Source organism: Sus scrofa, chromosome 14 (assembly GCF_054392235.1).
Source record: "Sus scrofa isolate SSC_HxYL_T2T_F1_AM1 chromosome 14, Sscrofa_HxYL_maternal_Yorkshire_Landrace_v2.0, whole genome shotgun sequence".
NCBI lineage: Eukaryota > Metazoa > Chordata > Mammalia > Artiodactyla > Suidae > Sus > Sus scrofa.
The window spans coordinates 68698102-68719076 of NC_139396.1; the positions used below are offsets into that span (position 1 = coordinate 68698102).

The 20975-nt window shown below is 50.1% G+C and overlaps 1 pseudogene across 1 annotated transcript; it reads right to left on the bottom strand.

Annotated features, from left to right (window-relative positions):
- Positions 1–6279: 6279 nt before the first annotated feature.
- On the bottom strand, positions 6280–17320 carry LOC100739639 (SEC14-like protein 4; annotated as a pseudogene). The gene is made up of 12 exons (XR_014825927.1): positions 17119–17320; positions 15869–15942; positions 13061–13076; positions 12702–12792; positions 12385–12573; positions 10424–10519; positions 10077–10137; positions 8797–8880; positions 8373–8479; positions 8156–8295; positions 7896–8065; positions 6280–6566 (listed from the first exon to the last, which is right to left on the bottom strand). The product of XR_014825927.1 is annotated as an SEC14-like protein 4 (transcript).
- Positions 17321–20975: the final 3655 nt, after the last annotated feature.

The following is a 20975-nucleotide window of genomic DNA, read 5'->3' on the forward strand; positions in this document are numbered from 1 at the left end:
TGGCTCAGTGGTTAGTGAATACGACAAGGAACCATGAGGTTGCGGGTTCGATCCCTGGCCTTGCTCAGTGGGTTAAGGATCTGGCGTTGCCATGAGCTGTGGTGTAGGTCGCAGACGCAACTCAGATCCTGCATTGCTATGGCCCTGGCATAGGCCAGAAGCTACAGCTCTGACTGGACCCCTAGCCCAAGAACCTCCACATGCCCCGGGTGTGGCCCTAAAAAGACAAAAAGAAAAAAAATTTCAGTGGTTGCCTTTTCACTCTGTTGATAGGTCCTTTAAATTTTGATGGAGTCTAATTCATCTATTGTTTCTTTCGTTACCTGGGCGTTTGGTGTCATATTCAAGAAATCATTGCCAAATCCAGCGTCATGAAGCTTCTTCCTTATGTTTTCTTCTATGTATGGTACCCTTGCTACTTATCACAGGAATGGGTTGCTATGGTGATAGCATGGTGGAGGACAATTAAGGAGCTTGCAAAGTGGAGGAGCTTATACACTCTCCAAGGTTGGACCTGGCACATTCCTTCTCATAATATCTGGGGCACCCTAAGGGCAGGGAGTGTCCCAAGTTCTTCATGCCAAACTGGTCTCTGCTTTCATTGCCATTCTTGGGGGACATGGGGTGCCCAAGACTACTGTGGGGGAGGCTACTGGGGATGATCACAAACTGCCAAGCAGCTGTAATTCCCCTTCCAACACTGAGCAAATAATTCTCAAACATTTCAAAAATATATGGTGCGGAATTCCCATTGTAGCTCAGCGGGTTAAGGACCCAGTGTAGTCTCCATGAGGATGAGGATTTGATCCCTGGCCTCACTCAGTGGGTTAAGGATCCAGCATTGCTGAAAGCTGCAGTGTAGTTCGCAGATAAAGCTTGGATCTGGCATGGCTGTGTATGTGGTGTAGGTTGGAGTCTGCCCCACCCATTCAACCCTTAGCCTGAGAACTTCCATATGCCTCATGTGCAGCTGTATAAAGAAGAAAAAAATGTATGATGCTGAAATATCAGCCTGGGTAGCTGGGTTTGAATCCTGGCTTCTCCTCTAATGTGCTATGTGAGCTTGAGTCTCAGATTTCTCATCTGTAAATAGGGGCTAATAACTTATAGGGTTACTGAGATGGTTAGAAGAAGTCAGTAAGGTACCTCATCTACCACCTGGCACGTTGTAAGTGATCAGTAGTGTTGGCTTTTATGGTTATTACTGGGCTTCTCGCCCAGCCTGCCTTCAGCTCCAGGACAAAAGCACAGCTAGGCGAGCCCATCCTTTCTGGTTCCTTCTTCATTCTATGACTGTTCCGCCCAACTCTCTGCCTGGGTCTCTCCAAAGTGCTGAGTCATGTTGCCAGGATCTGCCCTTTGGCCATGTTCCTGGGATGAACCAAACTCTGGGGGTGGACAGGTGAGGGCCACAGGGCTCTGGAGCTAGACATCCTGAATTCCAGCCCTGGCGCCTCCACTGAGCAAATGACTGTGTCTCTGAGCCTTGCTTTCCTCCCCTGTAAAGTAGGAATGACTGTATTTATTTCTTAAAGCTGACACAAGGTTAAACAAGATAGCATAGATGAGGCAGCAGGTAAATGATTTCTTAAGTTCTTTGCAAGGCTTTATTCTGGGGAGTGTAGCCTGGACTAGTGGCTGGAGGTGAACAGGAGTCAGACACGAGGCAGATGATGACTCCACTGTGTTACAAGCACTGGTCCAGTTGCTCTGAGAGTGTGGAGAAGGCTCCTGAACTTGGCTGGAGGCTGGGTGGGGAAGGGGCTTAGGGAAGGCCTCCCAGAAGAAGTCTCTAGGAGCCTTGAAGGTGCACAGAACATGACTGGGGAGGGAGTGCAGGTTGAGGATTCAGCATGAACAAATGCAGGGAGGCAGGAAGGAGCTTGAAGTATCGGTGAGTTCAAGCCAATGCATCAAATTGGGTGGATGCGGGTTAAGTTCCCAGAGAGCCTTGCAAGTCACCACTGAATGACCCCTCTCAGGGGGAAATAAGGAGCCAGTGAAGGGCTTATGAAGGGAGTGATGGGAGCAGATTTTCATTTCAGAAAGGTTTTTCTGGCTTCCCTGTGGAGTCTGGATAGAAGGGGATGGGAATGATCACAGGGAGACTCACGGATGCCTTTCTACTAATCCAAGCAAGAGGCCCCAACTAGAGCAATGGCCATGGGAGGAAGATGGAGTCCAGAGATACTTAGAAAGCAAGCCAGCAAGCAACACAGCCAGGATCTGAACCCTGGTCAGGCCACCTACCACTCCTGAAAGCCCCAAACAGCCTGGGCCTGGTAACCTTGGTATCTTGGGCTTTGGCTGGTGTAGCAAAGCACCCTATTTGAGCAGAATGTTGAGCGCCACTCCCCCACATTCCTGCTTCTCTGAGGACAGAGACACTGCTGGCCCAACTGCGCCCTCTGATGGCTGAAGGTGAGGTGACCACAGCTCCCCAAGCACCCTGCAGCCCAGGCCTGCGGCAGCCCCGTCTTTTCCGGTGGGAGGTCGGCTCACCAAATTCCAGTGCTGTCTGCACAGATGGGCCTGGGTTCACATCTTACCTCCACCTCTTGGGTTGTGTGAGATGCTCAGTCACTTCCTGCCCTGAGCCTCACTCTCATCTGTAAACTGGGGATGATGCTTCAGCTCAGGCCTGGTGCACAGTAGGTTTGGCGTGGAGCTGGCACCATTATGTTCCACCAAGAGGCACAGATGTCCAAGCAGCTTTGTTCAGACTCTGGGGACCCCATCCCAGGAACCTAGCTCCTCACTCTGTCCCACTGTGCGCCCCCTACCTCAGGCTGGCCCTCCCTGGCAGAGACCCACTTGCCCACATTGACCCTCTCCTTCCCTGAGAGGCAGGGCAGGGGCACTGCTGGGAGCTAACTGGAGCTCTGGCTCCACCTCTGCCATTGGACACGGAATGTTTGGATAAGGCTCTCCTCCTTGCCAAGGCTTTTTTACTGGGTCTGTAAAGTGTAGCTATAATTTCCATGTGCTTCAGGGCTGCATGTAAAGGCACTGTGCAAATTGTGGAGTGCCATGCCATGGAGCTCTGGTGAAGCTGTGACTGTCCCACCAGAGCCCAGGCTGTGGCATGCCCTCCAGCCTGGGCTCTTGGAAGGTGAGCCAGACTTGGGTAGGAATTTGGGGAACAGGAGAGCCTTCCCAAATGCATTCAGAACATCCCTACAGGGAGTTCCCTGGAGGCTCAGTGAGTTAAGGGTCTGGAGTTGTCACTGCTGTGATTTGGGTTGCAGCTGTGGTGTGGGTTCAATCCTTGGTGTGGGAACTTCTGTGTGCCTCAGACATGCCCCCCCCCCAAAAAAATCAACCCCTACAGTTCCCTCACTTGCAATCCCCCTGCCCCTGCCTTGGAAGATTGTGGAGCTTTCCAGCCAGGAGATGTGCTGGGAACCGCTGGCAACTGCCTCCATTCCTCTGGACAGAAGAGGCCTAGTTATTTCCAACCACCTCATTTTGAGTATGAGTTTTGATCTGTGGCCTCCTGCCAAGATTTTGCCACTCCTTCCTGACAAACAGCAGAGCTGTTTTGTAACCTGCATTATAAAATGGTTTTATTAATAACTATCAAATGTGTGGCCACAGATGTTCACAAAGAAATCATAAACATCAGAGACCCACTACCAGCGTCACCCAAGAGCCCTTTGAGCTTTCCTTGGGCTTCAACCATCCCACAGCCGCCCCCACCCCATTCCTCAGTCTGGAAGGCTCATGTGCCTCTGGTCACCCCACACATCTCTCAGCTCTCCTCCAGGGGTCCCTTCCTTGGGCAAAGCACATCTGATCCCTCATCAGGCTTCCTGGCTGGAGGTCCCCCTAGAATTTGGCTTCTGCCTCTCCAAGCACACATGGTAGGGACATGCCTACTTGACAATAGATCAGAGGATCATCCAAGTCACTTCTGCCTCCCTCAATACAGGTAAGTTTCCTTTGAGCAGAGTCAGATCAGCCCAGCCTTCCTGGAGTCCCCAGGGCCTGCAGTGCCTGGCTCTCAGCAGACACTCAGTAAATGTTGATGAATGAATGTGTACAAAAAACCTAGCTTTGGGTGAGCCAGCCCCTCTCTGGATGGGGGCTGCTGAAGACATGTTCCCTTTCTAGCCCCCAAAGTGGACCTACCCCCTTGCCATGTAGTAGATTCTGTTCTCACCTCTCTAGGTATTTCCAAAGCTGCCCTCTCTGCTCAACATGAGTGCTTTCTGCCAGCTCTGGGATGTAGAGGCTCCAGTGCTCACACCTGACCCTTTTACAGCCATATTTGTATAAGTTCTCTGTGATCAGAGCCTCAGGGAACCCTTGTACATGGGGCAGAGATATCTTGGCACCTGCGGGGAAACCACTTGAGGCAGTGCTGATGGGGGAAAGGTGGCTAGGGTGGTTAGAAAGGCAAAGTCCACGAACCCTTTATTTTTAGGTGGGGGGCATGAAGGTGGAAGTAAGGCATTGTGATTCCCCATCATGACAACAGTTGGGCCCAGAAAAACCTAGTACAGATTTTCTCCCAGCCCCAGGTGGCCATGTCCTCCATAGCACTGGCTTTTGGCATTTAGTTTCATTTAGTTAGCTTGCTTACTTATTTATTTATATTTTTGGCCATGCCTGAGAATTAGGGAAATTCCCAGTCCAGGAGTTGAACCCATGCCACATCAGTGAAAATGTCAGAACCTTAACCCTCTGAGCCACCAGGGAACTCCAAGATAGTCTGCTTTTTATGAGAGCAGAGCCCTGCGTGGGCTCTGTGCTCCACCATGAAAGATGGAGCTGCCACAGATGGAAGGCTGGGGCCCCAAGGATTTTACCTGGTACACTTGAAGACCCCACTTTCCCAAGTCTCATCATGTTTTTGCCTAAGACAGGTCCTGGGAAATCAAGAAATCTCCTATTAACTTGGGCAAAACACAAGAATAAAAATTAAAGCACAGAATTTGAGAGTGGGAAAGGGACTAGAGCTGGGCTTCTTTCTGACAAGAAGCACCTGGACAGTGGTGGCTGAGGTTTCTAGTCCCTGGAAGGGGCCTGGGTTCCAGGATGCTAATGCTTTGCAGCAAGGACTCATTTTATAGGGTCATCTGACCACTCATTCCCAAGGACGTCACCTGGTGGACAGCAGTCCACCCTGTGGGACAGCAGTACAGGGGTGGGGATCCAGAGCTGAGGGCTGAGCCACCCTGGGGTCAGGTCTTCAGAGGTACTGGGGCCCACTGGCCTGGCCAGCCAGAGGGTAGGGGGCAGGATGGGGAGGGGGCAGCACAGCACAGTCTGGGCTTCTAGGTCACAGTTAATGGCTTCATTGCCACCTGGTGTCAACCACAGAGCCACAGCCAGATCGGCAGCTTCCTGGGCTCCTTCCTGGGCGTGGACTGCCCTGCTGGGTGCAGTCCTTCCAGCAGAGCAGGTGATGGTCCTGACAGTGGGCTTTGGGCCCCAGGAGAGCCAGCCTTTGAGAAACAGAAGCCTTTACTGGCCAACCGCTGAGTTGCATTTGGAGCGGGGGGGGGGGGTGGGGGGGTGGGGGGGGATGGGCAGCCAAGCTTCAGATGTCCCCTTGGTGAGACAAAGGTAAAGGAAGAGCCTGATGGTTCTCCAAGAAGCAAGTCAGACTCCAGGATGAGTGCCCTGGGATGACAGCTCCACTCTGAATCCCAGCATATTTGTTCCACCTCCCTGCAGCTCTGCTTCTGTCCTGGCCCCTCCTCAGAGCTGGGAAGAACCCAGGCTGAATGTCGGCTAGATCACAGCAGGTGGCAGGGGTGGGGGTGACCCTGGGAGTGCCCTGGAGACTCAGTTGCACCCTCTCAGCTGTGCGTAAGGCTGAGCATGGCTCTTCCTCCTGATGACTTTACTTGCTGGGTCTCACTCTCTGTTTCTGATTTTCCCTTCAAAGGTGGTAGAACAACCCTGGAAGGCTGGTGGTTGGAACCAAGACCCTCAGCATTGCCTGTCCCTCCACCCAATGGCTTCCAGCTGACCCTGCCCAGCCCTGCTGAGCCCCTACATGCAGAGAATGGGGCTTCCCTGCCCTTCAGGCCTGAAGCTGTGCTCCCTGCAGGTCCGGGGGGCTCACGTGCACACCCCCAAATCAGGATGCCAGGGTGAGTCCAGGGATGGGCCAAAAGTGTAGCTTCTGCAGGTAGGACCCTTTCTCAGTAGACTTGGGTTCATCTTCAGGGTTTTCATCCTCATTCTCTGTGAACGGGGATGAGGTGCCCATCTGAATCCTCAGGGTGGCCTATGCACTGGGGGTCCTCTTCCTCCTTGGCCACCGAGCCAGGTGGGCCCAGAGGGAGCTGAGATGGTGATGCAAGGTGGGTGGCTCTCTGCGGTCACCTCTAGCAGCACCCTGCCTGGGAGAGCAGGGGACAGGGAGGGGCTGCTAAGGGATTGGAGAGCACAGGCACGGGGCAGCCAAGGTCTTCATTGCAGTGGAGACTGTCTTGTTGCCCCAAGACCCTGAATCCTCCCCTCAGAGGCCTTGTCAGAGAGCAGCACCTCCACAGTGTAGGTGACCTTCTTGGTGTGCATCAGGCTGTAGGTGTTGTCGAAGCGCAGGACATCTGCAAGGACCAGGAGGTAAGCACACAAAGCCCGGCACATCTGCATGCCCAGTGCCCCTGGGAATGGGCAGCCCGAAACTGTGGGTGGACTAGAGTCTCAACCCCCGCCCAGCCCCCAGTCCTTGCTAACATCTATCTCCTTGGATGATGCTTTTGCTGATTAAAGGAATAACAATAAGCAGCAGCACGCATCAGTCCCTTCTATGGGCATTTACATCAGCACTCACAGCTCCCCGAATCCTTGACTTTCTGACAATTACAGATGGGGTGGGGGAGTGGGATTCCCTCATCCTGAAGTTCCAATCCAGAGGGGGGCCCAGCTTTCCCCAGAGGGGAGGACTGAGCTCCACCAACCACTTTCTCGTGCCTCTTTTTTTTTTTTTTTTTTTTTTTTTGGTCTTTTAAGGCTGCATCCGTGGCATACAGAAGTTTCCAGGCTAGGGGTCGAATAGGAGCTGTGACTGCCGGCCTACCCCACAGACACAGCAATGAAGAATCTGAGCCACGTCTATGACCTGCACCACAGCTCATGGAAACTTCGGATCCTTAACCTGCTGAGCGAGGCCAGGGATCAAACCCACATCTTCAAGGATACGTCTGGTTCATTACCACTGAGCCATGACTGGAATTCCTCTTATGCCTTTTGCAGAGGCATTTCATTCAACATCAAGGTCCAACATGAACTCTGGGACATGTTGAGTCCTCCAGGTTTTTCTGTCTCCATCCTTCTAATTCTCCCTTTTCCACAGAGGTGAATGAGGTATGTATGAACTAAGGCATTAGCAAAATGCACTCTCCTCCAGGGGACGTCAACCTTGGATTCCCCTTCTTCTAGCTCTGTTCCCCACAGAGGTGGGAGGTCAGCAGTGTTCCTGGGCAACACTGCTTCCGCTAAAACTGACCAAACCACATCTGGCCTGGGAAGCCTGGGAATGGAGGACAAACACCTAAAAGAGTTATCTCTTTGGGATTCCCGGAATGAGGTGGTCCAGGCACACAGGCAGGCTGGGGCCCTTGATGCTAAGCCCATGGCTGTTTTCCAGCTATCCCTTAGCCTGTCCAGTGCCAGGAGGGGGCTTCCCCAGGAGCTGAGCCCACGGCTGTGAACCCTGCTCTCCACAATGTGTCTCTGCCCTTGTACCCACCCCTGGGGGCCACTCATCAGATCCAACACCTGAGGCCAATACCCTTGGCCCCATGGGATCTAGGAGCTTGCTCAGACCCCACACCCCTCCCAAGAGCAGGAAGTAGGGGCAGAGAGGCCAAGAGAAGTCAGATCATTTCTCTGCTATGAGGAGGAACAACTCCAGTAAACCCTAAAGCTCTTACAGACGCCGGCCTGGAGACAGGTGAGGCTCCCATCCTCAGGCACCAGGTGGGCATTGTAGCGCTGGCTGACCAGCACCTCTGTCATCTCCCTGGCCCGCTGCTACTCCCCCATATTGGTCTTCAGGAAAATCCCAAAGCTGATGTCTGCTCCATCTGATGCGAACTGCCACCTGCAGGGACAGGGCCCCACAGATGACCACCTGCCTGAGCGCCAGGCCCCTCCCAGCTGCACCCAGGTGTGGTGTGGCCACTGGCCCTACCTTAGCACACAGCCAGGAAACAGGATCTCGTTATCCATGTGCAGGGAGGGGCCATGGCCCACAGTTTCTGTGTGCTCATACTGTGTCCTCACCTGGTTGCACAGGTAGTAGCTCTTGAGCACCTCACCCCCGTAGTTGATCTATGGGTGAGGGTAGGTGAGCAAGTGCTACACCATGGCCATCTCCCCTCCCCCCCAGCCTCTGGGCACAGTTGTACCTTGGTCAAGCACTTGGGGTTACCATTAGGGTCAGTCATAGGCCCCCCAAACTCCACGGGCAGCTGGTCGGGGCTGATGAACTTAGGCAGCTCTTGCTTCCAGTTGCCTGTGGGGACAGGACTAGGGCTCTGTGGAGGCTCAGGGAGACTTGACAGAGGCAGAGGAGCCAAGCCCAGGGAAGGGACCTGAGGTGTCCTTGGCTTGCTCTCCTGGACACCTACTCCTGAGAGCACCTACTCCTGTGGCCACCCAGACAATGATCTAGGGCCCAAAGTCTGGAATGAGTGTGCAAGGGCCCATGGGGGTCAGGCCAAGGTCAGCACCTGAGTAAAGAGGATGCAGGGAGAAATGTGGCCTTTAGCACTGACCTTTGCTTCCAGGCAGATGCGGAGACAGGCACAGCCTGGAAGTCAAGTCACTCACCTCCCAGAATCACCATCTTCCTTCGAGTCTCCTCACTCATGAACAGCTGGACCAAGTTGAAGGCCACGGGGAACAGCTTGGGGGCTCAAACACATGAAACTCCCTGGAGAAGCTGGACCAGAGAGGACTTGGATACACAGTCACAGCTGCCGGGCATGGGTTGGACAGAAGTTGGATAGACCGAGGTTCTGCCATTTCCTGCTGTGAGACCTTCCGTTAGTCGCTTACCCTCTCTGAGTCTTCATGCCCTTAACCATAAAATGGGGGTCAAATTAAACACTCTCAATAGATGGTTGCCTCCTCCCCTGCCCTGTTGAAGGGAGCTAGCATTGTTGATTTCCCAGTGTTGCCTCTTCCTTTCTATACTCAAGGTTTGCCCAGGTTGCCTTGGTATCCTCTTGGGTGCCAGTGGATGGGACATCTCCTTTAGATTTCATGTCCCACCTGGATGGATCGCTCAAGCTTACTTGGTGCCTTCTGTGGGCCAGGCTCTGTGCTGCATTTTCCCCACAGACTGTCTCATTTGATCCCATAGCTATCTTAGAGGGAAGGTGCCCTTGCATCCCCATTTTACAGAATGGGAAAACTGAGGCTCAATGTGGTTAAAAATATTTTCTCAATAGACTTGATTGGAAGCCAGATCATCTGACCCTTGAGCACATGCAGTGAGGGTGGGTGAGTGGACACTAGACCATGGCCATGGCCACTGCAAGGACCATTCTTGCTCCAGGTATGGCCCATGGGCCCTCTGCTACCAGTCCACACCTAGACAGGTAAAAAAATAACAGGTAACGTTTAGAAACGTACATATTTGACACTGCTGCAACATACCAGAGCATAATTTTTTTTTTTTTGTCTTTTCCAAGGCCACACCTGTGGCATATGGAGATTCCCAGGCTAGGAGTCCAATTGGAGCTATAGCTGCCGGCCTACACCAGAGCCACAGCAACTCAGGATCCGAGCTGCATCTGCGACCTACACCACAGCTCATGGCAACACCAGATCCTTAACCCACTGAGTGAGGCCAGGGACCGAACCTGCAACCTCATGGCTCCTAGTTGGATTTGTTAACCACTGAGCCACGACGGGAACTCCCAGAGCATGATTTTGCATACTCCAAAAGTATCAGTCTGTGAAGGACTGAACTAAACACAAACAAAAACTGATTCTTCACAAAGGACAGTTTGAGAATCCCTGATTTTGGTGGATTAGCCACTATTCCCCACCCCTCCATTCTTCACCCTTCCCTCCCTAGGAGATCATCCCCATCATGGGCTCACCTCGAACAACAATTAAATTCTTCAGCGTCTAGGGATAATTTGCTTCCAGGATGGCAAAAAACTGTGGGGTCCAGATGAGTCCCATCAAGGCCATATTCCAACACCCCAATCCCTGGAATTCTGTGGCCTCTGATGCTGCTGAGAGGGGAGCACCCACCCCTGACCAGCCCAGCCCATCTTCTCCGCCAGCATGTCCTTCATCCTTGGTGATGCTATTCCTCCTTTTTCTCCTTGGAGGGTAGATCCAGGTCAGCCTCACTGGCTGCTCTGGGCAGGGGGGCTGGGAGGGGACCCCCTCCTCCATGGACTGGAAGCTGGTGTGGCCTCCAGCCAGCTTCCTGCCTTACCTGCTGGTAGACCTCCACAGCTGGCTTCCACAGGTGTTTGAGGCTCAGCCCCTCCCTGTCGAACACCATCAGCATCGTCTCAACCTTCCTGCCCAGCTCCACAGGACAGAGCAGCATATGGGTTAGACAACAGCCCCAGCCAGAAGATCCTGTCCAGAGATACCCAGGCATCCTCCCTCCCACCTTGCCTCCCCCATCCCAGCTGCCCACAGCAGTTTCCACATAGACCCAGCCCATCTAGGGTCTGAGGAGGTGCCACCTCTGAGCCCTGGCAAGGTGGGCCTCATCACACTGTTTGCTCAGCACTGTTGCCTGGAATTCGCTAACTGATGAAAGACATTGTTTGTTGGTCACCAGATATCTTTAAGTACAATAGCATACTTTGTCCACCAGTGATATGGTCTCACAGTTGAGTCAAAGCCAGCAGATATCATTTAAAAAACATTTTTATTATAGTTGATTTACAATGATTTCCAGAGCTATGCTGCTAGAAGGGTGTGTAGCCTCAGGTGGGTTTTTAACCCCTCTGAACCTTACTTTCTTTGCCTGTAAAGTGGAGATAATTCCAGGCTCTGATAGCATTGCTGTGAGGATTCAATGAGCCCAGTGTGTGGCACATGGCCAGTGCCTGGTAAATCTTAGCAGATATCTTTTTTCTTTTTTTTCAGGGTGGCACCCTTGGCATGTGGAAGTTCCCAGGCTAGGGGTCGAATCAGAGCTACAGCTGCTGGCCACAGTCACAGCCACAGCCACAGGATCCGAGCCAAGTCTGCGTTGCGACCTGCACCACAGCTCATGGCAATGCCAGGTCCTTGACCCACTTAGCGAGGCCAGGGATTGAACCCATATCCTCATGGATCCTAGTCAGGTTCGTTAACCATTGAGCCACGAAGGGAACTTCTAGCAGATATTATTTAAAAAAAATTTATGATAGTTGATTTACAATGTTCTGTCAATTTCTGCTGTACAGCAAAGTGATCCAGTCATACATATAATACATTCTTTTTCCTCATGTCATCTTCTATCATGTTCTCTCACAATGGGAACATCTATGAAGTAGAAGACACATAGTTTTGACCTTATAAAGTCAGCCATCTTGCTTGAGAAAACCCCCATCAGGTTTTATAGTTATGCAATCAAGGAACATCTTTCCTGTAAGCAAAGCTGACCATCTGCTAAGCCAGGCACTAAATATGGTGCTAATTCTCTCATGTTTGCCACAAACCTCAGTGGAGAGCCTTTATTTGTACCAGTTGCTGGGGACACAGGCCCTGTCCTCGTCATGTAGAGTGAGCCATTAGCCAAAATATCCCACAGGGACATAACAGCATCCCTGCCCTGGGGTCTTCATCTGAGGCTCTTTTAGAAACTTAGACTCATAAAACCAACCAACTTGGCATTAAATTCACTCTGAAGGCTACTGGCCAGGAAACAGAGTCAGGGGCCAGGGGACGACCTGCAAAGTTGGCCCCACAGGACTCAATGTTTTTTGGTTTTTGGTTTTTGGTTTTTTTTTTTTTTTTTTTGGTATCAACTCCTTAGGGGCTCCTAGGGACCCACAAGGGATGGGCCCAGTTTCAAGGGTTGCTGCTTTCAGGGACACCCAAAGCAATGGCTCCTTCATCGGGTTTTCTAGTTACACAATCAAGGGACATCTTTTCCATAAGCAAAGCTGACTGTCCACTGTTCCCAGGGATCCAGGAGAACAAAGCTAGAGCACCCATTGCATCCAGGGTCAGCATCTCCCCCAAGGTCAGGGGGAAAGGGCTTTGGGGAGGGACTCTTGGCACACACCAGCAGAGAGTGCCACACACGTTAGATGCTCATGGGGGACTATAGGGGAAGCCACAACCCACCAGAGATGAGGGCTAGGGCAAAGTGGGGGCAGGGCATCTCCCTCAGGGGTCCTGGTGCCACATTTTGGACAGGCAAGGCACCCACCACATGCCCCCCCACCATACCTTCTGACTCTGCAGCTCACACCGTTGCAAAAGCAGCTTGCAGACCTTGCTGCGCTTCCGGATCAGCTCCTGCTTGGAGGCTGACAGCAGGAGGCCCTAGGGGTCAAGGGTCCCGATGATGTCGAACCATACCAGGCAGCCCTTGTAGTCATAGCCGCGCAGACCACCCGAGTCATACAGCTGGATCACCTGGACGAAGGGAGAGGTCCTGTCTCAAAGCAGCCCATCAGGCCATGTCCTTGCTCCATTGGGCAGCCAGATATGGTGGGTGCATTAAGGGGACATCAGAGGTCTGAGGGGTGCTGTGAGGGGTTCACCTCTGAGGGCTGCCACGTGGGGATGCTGTCCAGGTCCTGTTGCCTGCGGAACTCCATTTGCTGTGGAGACACAGCAGGGCTTGAAGACTGCCTGCCCTGAAGGCCCTGCCAGAGAATCTCTGGCTCCACAGACAGAGAACTGGGGGTGGGGATGGCAGAAGGAGGGCCATGGGGCACCCGGGTCTGATGCACAAAGTGCTCCAAGGAGGAAGGAAGAAGAAATGTGAAAATGGGGCAGGGCTAGGGTCCCCAGCCTCTGTGGCTCACCCCTGGGGTCAATCCCTGGAGTACAGTGTGTGGGAGGTGGGGAGCCCCTGAGCTTGGGGTCTCACCTTCCAGAGCATGTCCTCTGATTTTACAGGTCAAAGTTCTGGGCTGCAAGAAGAAGCTGAAGTACGAGGAGTCTTGAGGCAGGATGTAGAATCAAATGTACCCAGGCCTCATAAGGTAACTTTCACTCTTTCATATATTTTATTTTATTTTATTTTATTTTGTCTTTTGTCTTTTTTGTTGTTGTTGTTGTTGTTGTTGCTATTTCTTGGGCCACTCCCATGGCATATGGAGGTTCCCAGGCTAGGGGTCAAATCGGAGCTGTAGCCACCGGCCTATGCCAGAGCCACAGCAACCGGGATCCGAGCCGCGTCTGCAACCTACACCACAGCTCACGGCAACGCCGGATCCTTAACCCACTGAGCAAGGGCAGGGACCGAACCCGCAACCTCATGGTTCCTAGTCGGATTCGTTAACCACTGCGCCACGACGGTAACTCCCTATTTTATTTTATTTATTTATTTTTTGCTTTTTAGGGCCATACTTGTGGCATATGGAAGTTCCCAGGCTGGTGGTCTAAGTGGAGCTACAGTTGCTGGCCTACGCCACAGTGTTTCATATATTTTAAAGGAACTCAAACAATTCGTATAAGTAGGTCTAGTTACTTATGATGGAGCATGATAATGTGAGAAATAAAGAAAGTATGTGTGTATGTGTGACTGGGTCACTTTGCTGTACAGTAGAAAATTGACAGAACACTGTAAACCAGCTATAATGGAAAAAATAAAAACCATAAAAAACCCTCAAAAAACAATTTGTATAAGTAGGAATTAGCTGGTTTTCAAACTTTGGAGGAATTCACCTACAAAGCCACTGGGGCCTGACTTTGGAGGGAAGAGGACATTTTTTTTACAATTTAAATGTGTTTAATATTTACTGATCTATTGAGGTTTTGTTCTCCTTGGAATGTATCAATTTCATTTTGATTTTCAAATTCATTAGTGCATAATTATACCTGATATTCTTTTATTGGCTTTTAAAAAATCTCTGTGGTATCTATAGGAGATTTTTCTACTGAGAACCAGAATGTGGTTTCTTTTCTATAGAAGTTGTTTAGAAATCTACTGTCCCATTCCTTCTTTAGCTCTGGTGGAAAATGGTATGCAAATGACATGTAGGAGTTTCCACTGTGGCTCAGAGGAAACAAATCTGACTAGCACCCATGAGGACGCAGGTTTGATCCCTGGCCTCGCTCAGTGGGTTAAGGATCCGGTGTTGTTGTGAGCTGTGGTGTAGGTCAAAGACACAGCTCGGATCTGACGTGGCTGTGGCTGTGGTGTAGGCCAGAAGCTGCAGCTCCAATTCAGCCCCTGGCCTGGGAACCTCCATATGCTTCGGGTGCGGCCCTAAAAAAGCAAAAAGCAAAAAACAAAAAACAAAAAACAAAAAACAAAGAAAGAAAGAAAAGAAAATGACAGGTTAAAATGGAATAGAAACTGCCACAGCCAGGAGCGCCTTAAAGAGACATGACAACTAAATGGAAAGTGGTGTACTGGATAGGATCCTGACAAGGCAAAACTAAGGAAATCTAAATAAAATATGGATTTTAGTTACTAATCACATAGCAACAATGGTTCATTAAAGGTCACAAAGGTACCATAAGAAAGTAAAATATTAATGTGCAGAAGATGGGAACTTTCTGTACCATCTTCACAACTTTTCCATAAACCTTTTTAGAACGGTTCTAAGGAATAAAGTTTGTGAAGTTTTTTTGTTTTTTGTTTTTTTTTGTTTTTTTTGCTTTTTAGGGTTGAGCCCTCTGCATTTGGAGGTTCCAGGCTAGGGGTTCGATTGGAGCTACAGCTGCCGGCCTATACCACAGCCACAGCCACAGCCACAGGATCCAAGCAGCATCTGCAACCTACACCACAGCTCATGGCAATGCCGGATCCCCGACTCACTGAGCGAGGCCAGGGATCGAACCCACATCCTCATGGATCCTCATTCAGTTCGTTAAACCGCTGTGCCACGGCGAGGACCTCCAAGTTTCTAAAAATACTTTTTAGAAAAACTAACCAAACAGAACACAACAGATGGGAGGGCTTCCTCTGTGCAGATGCTGTGCATGCCTGTGACCTCATGGCTGACTCACATCATTGTGAAGGTAGAGACCAGCATTACACCCATTATGCAGAAGAGGAAAGTGAGGCGACTTGCATGAGCACCGTGCCACAATCGCTGTTCGATTCCAAAGCTGGTGTTGTCAATGCACCACATGTGTGCTTTCCAGCCTGGCTTCTGAGTTCTCCTATGGCTCAAGTTCCAAACCCATTCCATGAGGTATGCTGAGTTGAAATGATTTTTTTCCCTAAGCCCTGGGATGGTTTCTGTTACTCTGGTTATTTTGCACTGCTGCAGCAATTCCTAGAAGAAATTCCTTCTCCACCTTTAATTACCCCTATTTCCTGAAATGTTTGCTGGGCACTTGGTGTCAGATCCCTAAGAGGATGACACAGCCCTGTCTCAAGGAACTGGAGACAGACCTAAAGACAAGCCCTGAAGACCATGTTTGGTGATATCTACTCAAGGCCCAGCCAGGACAGTCATCCTGAGAACTTCCTGGGTGTTAATTCGTACCTTACCTTGACCCTGTGCCCACCTGTGTCAGGCACTACATCCTATTATTTAACTCACAACAACCCTTGGGGAGGTGGCCTCATGCCCACTTTATGGATGAAGAAACTTAGGCTCAATGGGGTTTTTATGCCATGCTGATTGGGAGTGGAGTTCAGATTCCACCTGGCTCTGCAGTGCTCTCCCCTAGAATCTCCACCTGCTTACCTGAAACTCCTCCCCCCCCCCCACTCTCTGCCTCCACTGAGCCCAGCTGGCCTCACCTCAGAGCCAGCATAGGAGGAAGTGGGTCAGCATTAGGCAGGGTGGGCAGCAGGTCCTGAAGATTGTCCCAGAACTGGAGGGGGGGAATATAATGGTCAGAGGAGCTCCCATGCTGCTTGGCCCCAGCCCCATCCCAGACCCTTCCCCTGGGCAGGACTGTCAGCCAGACAGTCCTGCCCAGGGACCCTCCACAGTTAATAGCAGATGCTTGGACTATTTTGCCACCTGGGAATGGGGCTCCCCTCAGCCCACCATGGCAAGAAGAATTGGGTCTTTCTCAGTGTGTGTGGGGGGGAATTCTCTCCCCCTCAGGACCATCGTTCTGTAGGGCTGCCCCATCCCTGTTTTACAAAGATCCCTGGCAAATCTGATGCAGACCAACAAGAACATTTTTAAGGACATTGTGCCTGACACTACATCTTGAGTCTGAATTGGGAAGCGAGTGGCTTAACCTCTCTGAGCCTTGGTTTCCTCATCTGTAAAGTGAGGATAATGATAAATGTGTGCCAATCAAAAGAGTTTGTGCAGGTAAAGCCCCTAGCTTCAGGCCTGGCTTGTAGCAGGTGCCAGATAAACATAAGCACTCATTCTTCCCTGGAGGAACTTCAGGTCCTCCTCAAAGTGGGAGACTCAAAAGAAATGCTTCTCCTTCAAATCTGAAACTGCCCTCTCAAAGGCTTAAGGTGCTAGCTAGAGTTGTGACACTCCTCCTCCCCACCTCCCCACACCAACCCTGAAGTCACAGTTTCTGGTCCCTGGCCATCTGCAAACAAAATTAATGCTATGGCACCTAAGACCTTTCCCATGTTCATAACGTTACCAGGTGAGGACTTTCTTGAAATCACCAACACCCCTTCCAGTTTGGGCTTGGGCCCCTGGGAGTCAGAAAAGCCAGGAAGAGAAACCAAACAAATGTTGCAATCTGGGCAGGAGATATGGGAGTCTGCCCAAGCCTGCCCCAAAGCAGATGGCAGTCTCAACTTCCTCCCCAACCGGTGATCAAGAGCCAGGGCTCAGTGGTGGGGAGTCAGTCAGCAGAGGTGGAAAGCTGGATTTAGTCCCACTGTTGCCCAGAGACCAGCTCTTGTCCAGTGTAGGCTACACAGCTGCCTCGCGACTCCACTCTGGGGCCACACTGGACAGGCGCTGTCCAGGGTCCCCTTCCATCTGTACCATGGGGTTGGTTGGGGGTGGGGGAAGGCTGCTGCTCAGCCCCTCCCAGAACCTCCCGGTCCTTGCATCTCCTCACCTGGGCCAGTGCCTCCTGCTGCTGGGGGCTCAGGTCCCCGACTTCGCCGCTCATCATACCCTGGGCGAAGGGGGCACGGGGTGCAAGCATCCAGGACGAGTCCGCCGGCCCGCCTGGCCTCCCCACTCCTGGTTCTGCCTTGCGGGTCAGGTATGTGTCCAACCTCCCCACCAGAGAGCGCCAGTCCTGCCCCGCCCCGTCCCCGCCCGCTTCTCTCCTCCCCTGGGGGCTTTTCCTACAGTCACCAAGATATCCTGCCCGGGGCAGGAAGGTGACCTGTTCCAAGAAATATCCCAGAGCACAGACTTCAGTGGCGGGCCGGGACGGGAGGGGGCAGCAGCTGTCCCTACTCCCACGCCGTCTCCTCAAACCACAGGCTAGGAGGAGCAGGCAAGGAGGAAGGCAAAAAGGATTATGCCCTATTAGCAGATAGGAGAGCCCTTGTGTGCATTACGTTCCAATCTTCAAGATGGTCTGGAGGATTAGATAAGATTGCCCATGTGTTTCTCCCACACTGCACACCCAGTAAGTGTTTCATAATTATTACTATTGAGGCTGTCATCAGAGCATCAAGCTGCAGGGACGGAGAGCCAAGGATGCCCCTCCCTCACCTTGGTACACTCCTGAGTGGGACCCACAGCCCAAGGTTGGGAGTGGGAGGTGGCAGTGGACAGGGTGGGGTGGTGGAGGGGTTGGGAGGCCAAAGATGGTGGGTCATTGACACAGGTGTCCAGGACGGCATCTGAGAGCCAGGCAGGGGTCACTGGGGAAGGCAAGAAAACCCAAGTTGGCTGGGCAGGAATTTGCCAGAGACAGGAGCAAATGGGAGGTGAAGGTGAAGAGGGTGGTTAGTTGGGCTACCAGAATGTTTTCCCTCTGCCCTCCCTTGGGGTCAAATCGAATTCTGTGCCTGCACTGACCAATCTGGTGGCCACAAGCCATGTGTGGCTGAGCATTGGGAACATGGCTTGTCACTTGTGCGAATGGAGGTAAGCTCTAAGTATAAAATACGTCAAATTTCAAAGACTAGTACCCCCCAAATGAAATATTTTATTAATTTTTATATTGATTGCATGTTGAAATAATATTTTTAGATATATTGGGTTGATGATATATATGATTAAAATTAATTTCACCTGGTTCTTTCACTTTTTAATAATTTATAAACTTTATTTGTTTAGGACAGTTTTAGATTCACAGAAAATTTGAGCAGAAAGTACAGAGAGCTCTCATATACCCCATCCCCACCCCACACCCTCCCCCACTATGGACATCCCCAGCCAGACTGGGGCATTTGTTACAATCAATGACTCTACATCAACACATCGTCATCACCCAAAGTCCATAATTTCCATTAGTGTTCACTCTTGGTGTTGTACGTGCTATGGGTTTGAACAAATATGTAATGATATGTATTCATAATTGTAGTATCATACAGAATAGTTCACTATCCTAAAAGTCCTTCATGCTCTGCCTATTTTTTTTTCACTTTAAGAAAAATATGGCTACCAAAAATTTTTAAATTACATGTGTGGCTCACCTTTGTGGCCTGCATTATATTTCATTTGAACAGTGCTGTCCTAGAAGGGATTTTAAGTTTTTTTTTAATGCCATCATATACTCTTTCTCTGTCCTTTGCTTGTGTGTGTGTGTGTGTGTGTGTGTGGCCATATCTGTGGCATATGGAAGTTCTGGGGCCAGGGATTAACCTATGTCACAACTGCAGCAATGCAGGATCCTTAACCCACTGTGCCACAGTGGGAACTCCTTTTTTTAAAAATTAATTAATTAATTAATTTTTTTTTTTGTCTTTTGTCTTGTTGTTGTTGTTGTTATTGTTGCTATTTCTTGGGCCGCACTGGCGGTATATGGAGGTTCCCAGGCTAGGGGTTGAATCGGAGCTGCAGCCACCGGCCTACGCCAGAGCCACAGCAACGCGGGATCCGAGCTGCGTCTGCAACCTACACCACAGCTCACGGCAACGCCGGATCGTTAACCCACTGAGCAAGGGCAGGGACCAAACCCGCAACCTCATGGTTCCTAGTCGGATTCGTTAACCACTGCGCCACGACGGGAACTCCCTTTTTTTTTTTTTTTTTTAATTGGCTGCACCCATGGCATGCAGAAATTCCCAGGCCAGGGATCGAACCCGTGCCATAGCAGTGACCCAAGCCACAGCAGTGACAATGGTGGATCCTTAACCCTTGAGCCACCAGGGAACTCTGAGGGATTTTAAATCTTAAGGAAATGAAAGAAAGAAATTACAAAAAGGTAAAATAAAGCAAAAGTGATGCTTACCACCTCTCTGGAAAGGCATGTTCTGCACTTAAAAGTAATGACAGAAATCACAAAGGGACAGTCAATTGAATTGACTGTACAAAAACACAAAAATCTGTTAAACAAGAAACAGAATTAAGGCAGTAAGTCAGTACTGGCTGATGTGAATTTGGGAAAAAAATACATGTACAAAAATTGATATCCTTATAAAAAAGGTATACAAGTTGATAAGAAAAAATAGTAAGACATGAAGAGGTGGACAAAGGATTCAAAGCACCAATTATCAGAAGAGAAAAGGCACAGGGACAATAATTGAGTAGATAAATTTTCAACCTCCTGGTCATCAAATGAATAAGTGAACAAGCAACAGGATGCTTTTTTCCTCCAATGAATCAGCAACAGAACAAAATAAACACACATACACACAAGCATACAAACAAAACCTTTTTTTAAAAAAGATGATAAAATTTAGTTATAAGTTGGTGAAATGGAGACATTCATACTTTGCTGGCAGGACTACAAATTGATTCAGCTTTTCTAGAAAACGACTTGGCAATACGTGTTAGGATCCTTCAATAGTTTACCACCTTGCCCAATAATAATTCTAACTAAAAGAAAATACTTTCAGCTTAAAATTGTTTGTGGTTAGCAGGAAAATTTGAAACAATTTTTCAGGAAACCCCTGTACTTAATATGGTGGATGAAGAGTTATAATGACAGAGGAAAAAATACCTGAAAACAATTTGGAAAAGGCAGGACCACATTGCCTATGCTATGTTTCCAAAATATCAGACAAAATCCACTCAATAATAGAAAGGCCAGACAAGAAATTTGTCCCCATCTTTTCCCAGTCCCTGGGAGTGAGAAAAATCATATTTTAAAAATGCCACAGGTAACAAGTCACCTCTAAAGAGAAATCTTTATTTAACCAGCACTTAACCAGTGTTCTCTATGGGCCAGGCCCTGTTCTAAGGGCTTCTCAAATATTAGGTCAGTGCTGTCCTACAGTTAGGTAATGGGAACCACATGGGTTACTTTAAATTCTCTAGCAGCCATTAAAAAAATTTAATTGTAATAGTATATTTTACTTAACATAATATATCCAAAATATTAATCTATCCAAAATAGTATCATCTTGGAATTCCCGTCATGACACAGTGGAAATGAATCTGACTAGGAATCATGAGGTTGCGGGTTCGATCCCTGGTCTTGCTCAGTGGGTTAAGGATCTGGCATTGCCGGGAGCTGTGGTATAGGTCGCAGACGTGGCTCAGATCTGGCATTGCTATGGCTGTGGTATAGGCTGGTGGCTACAGCTCTGATTGGACCCCTAGCCTGGGAACCTCCATATGCTGCAGGTGTGGCCCTAAAGAGACCAAAAAATTTAAAAAATAAATAAATAAAAGGGGAGGAGTTCCTATCATGGCGCAGTGGTTAACGAATCCGACTAGGAACCATAAGGTTGCGGGTTCGATCCCTGGCCTTGCTCAGTGGGTTAAGGACACGGCATTGCCGTGAGCTGTGGTGTAGGTCGAAGATGTGGCTTGGATCCTGAGTTGCAGTGGCTGTGGTGTAGGACC